This window comes from Notothenia coriiceps, unplaced genomic scaffold, assembly GCF_000735185.1.
Source record: "Notothenia coriiceps isolate Sejong01 unplaced genomic scaffold, NC01 NC01_scaffold00020192, whole genome shotgun sequence".
NCBI classification, from domain to species: Eukaryota; Metazoa; Chordata; class Actinopteri; order Perciformes; family Nototheniidae; genus Notothenia; species Notothenia coriiceps.
Window position 1 is genome coordinate 73,783 of NW_011352893.1, and position 2,945 is coordinate 76,727.

The window sequence follows — 2,945 nt, forward strand, 5'->3', positions numbered from 1 at the left end:
TGCCGTTATTATTTTTGGAGCACATCAGCTCTGCAGAGCCTCAGAGCCTGAGAGAAACCCTGACGCAGAGGCCTAAACTGGCTTAACACATTTTCAAATGAAAGTCTGTGTTGGCTTGGGTTTATTTACTTCATCCCTGTTTATAGTGTTGTCAGATTATCTATCAGTGATATGTTTTTAGAGAGAAAGAGCTGCAAGGTAATTTTTTAAATGGTAGCATTTTGCGGTGTTTAGTTTCACTGCTGGAGGATTTTGGAGGTCAGCTGCTGTGGTTAGTCTCTCGACAGGCACACTGTTAATGAGGGTGTGTGTGTGACTGTCTTTGTTTATCTCTGTACCACAGCACAGCCTGTTGTTGGGGTTTTCTCAGCCTATTTACAGCACAACAAGGACACGTTATCATTAGTTTTTCCAGCTACAGAGCACACACACACAAGAACAAAGAGACTGAAGGCCCATTGAAATAGGATTAGTAGAACCGGGTAACAACGGTAATGTAACATTAGCCCTGCACCGCCTGCTTTGATTTATAGTCTTTAGGGCAGTTGTAAGGGATTGAACATTAAAAAGATGTGTTATCGTAATTCCTTCTCCTCTTCCTGCTCACTCAGTTGACCACTGGCATCTCCAGTGCTCTTATAAGGTTTGTCTTTAGCATTCAACAATCTTTACTCAGAAAAATGCACATGCAACACACATTCAAAAAAGAGGCTTTGAGTGTTCCTGCAGTGATTTGTAATCTTCTCTTTGACCTCCAGGAGGTAGCTTTCGAAAAAAGACAAAATCAATAGGAAACTGAATTATTAATTATAATATAATTTAAGTCGAAAAGACCACCAAGTCTATTGAATTCAGTTGAAATGGCCTTATTATCTCTCGTACACTTGAAGTTAACTTGTTAAATTAGGAAAAGCACAGGGGTAAATAAAACAAATTAGCCATGGCTCATTAAGTGTCCCAGTGAGCCATGTCAGGGAGTTAGCACACTGCCAGAGCCCTGGATGCAGTCAGCATTAATGTTATTGATTCAGCTCTGCTTTACCTGCTTTGACAAGTTGCCGCTGTTAAATGGGCTGATGGCCCAGGTATATGGAGAACTACTTCCTTATCTAACTGCATGCTAAGGGGTTTGCCAAAGTAGAGATCAATGTACCTCATCTGTCCCTGATGTTTTGTTTGATTGGAACACTGTTGTGTCTCGTCAAATGTGTTAGTTATCTTTATGTATTATGTCTGTCATTTTCACGTTTTTTCACGTCTGGTCATGTCTGTTTATTTAGGTTCTTCATCTCTAGTCCGTCTCTGTGTTTATTGCCATGTCTCATTTTCCATTTCCTGTTTTATTTTGTACTTACCTCTTGTCTTTCATTTCAGGCCCTGTTTCTTCCCCCCCTTGTGTGTTGTTCCCACCATCATCAGTGTCTGCCCCGCCCCTGATTGTTTCCACCTGTTCCCACTCACCTCATGTTTAATTAGTCCTGTCTCTCCCCTGTCCTGGGTCAGTTCGTCTTGTTTGTTTCTCCGAATGGTCGTGCCAAGCCCCAGCTCAGAAAGGATCGCTTTCACTAGTGATGGCGAGATGAAGCCTTTTGAAGCTTTGAAGCTTTCCAGCCAATTGGTTCGCAAAAGGGTACATCTCATGAGGCTTCATCATGGGCTTCATTTGAACACAAACCCCCCTGTTGGTCAAAGTGTGTAAAACAGGCAGATTGGACATCTCAACAGTGTGCTCTATCTCATACCGAGTTCCCAATGAGTAAAGCCTTAGAATAACTCTAAACAACGAACATTAAATCATATTTTCATTCTAACAATATTGTTTTTGTTCCAGTTGAATGATTGTTATTGAAAAGCCTAAGGAGGCTGCTAAACATTGCAAAGAGGGATTTGTATTCCTTGATAATATTCATAAACTTAACCATGTTGTTGCCTGAGAAAGGCTAAACCATATCAAAGAATACATTTATTAACTACATTATCTCATTTAGCTGTAGCTTTTATAAACAACAAAAAAGACGTATTGACGAGTGGTTGAACCAGGGACCCTGCGGTTAAGAGTCAACTGCTTTCTAGCTGAGCACCAGCACACACACTGAATTCCCCTGAAAACACTCTACAATATTTATTCCTGTATTTATTCATTTATTTATTCCTACATTTATTTATGCTTGTATCTATTTAAGCAATAGCTCACGACAGGCCGTGGTATATGCTCATTATATCACAGCTAAGGGCCGACAACCCCCTTAGCTGTGATATAATGATCATATATCACGGCCTGAAGTGAGCTATTGCTTTTATAAAACAGTTACCAAGTGTGGCAATATGAAAGAAAAATACACACTCTAATTTAAATAGTTTTTATTAGTAAATAATGATGTTCAAAATAAAATAGTCCCTCCGTTGCCTTCTGCACAAAACATAGTGCAAGGTGGTTGCTATGCAACAACAGCGAGCGAACATAATTATTAGACAGAGAGCGTTGATCCATTATTTGGCTGTTTATTTACATTAATGTGTATGTTGCTGTTTATTGTGCATCCACTGAAAAACTGTCCAGCATCAGTAGCATGGCTTACGTGGTCACTTGTATAGGTTGAGGTTGTTCGAGGCTGTTGCTTGGCGTGGCGAGAATATTGCTCCACTTTCTCCGGTCCCTGAGTTTGGGCTTCCAGTAGCTCTGGAGAGAGCTTTCGCACCTGTGGCCACTAACGGTCATAATTTCTCTGCTTTGTTTCAAGACCCGCATCAGAAAGCTTTTGAATGGTGGTACTTTTCCAGTTGGTCTACCTGCTCTTCACGTAGTTCTGCATGTCGTAGTTTAGGTGCTTTTTTTTCTGGAGATAGGCACTGCTCAATCCACTCCTCCATACTATAGTAAGACCCCCCCGGAGGTCGAAGTTAATCTTAAATGTTTCCATTTTATGCTTTGTAAGTTTGCTTCG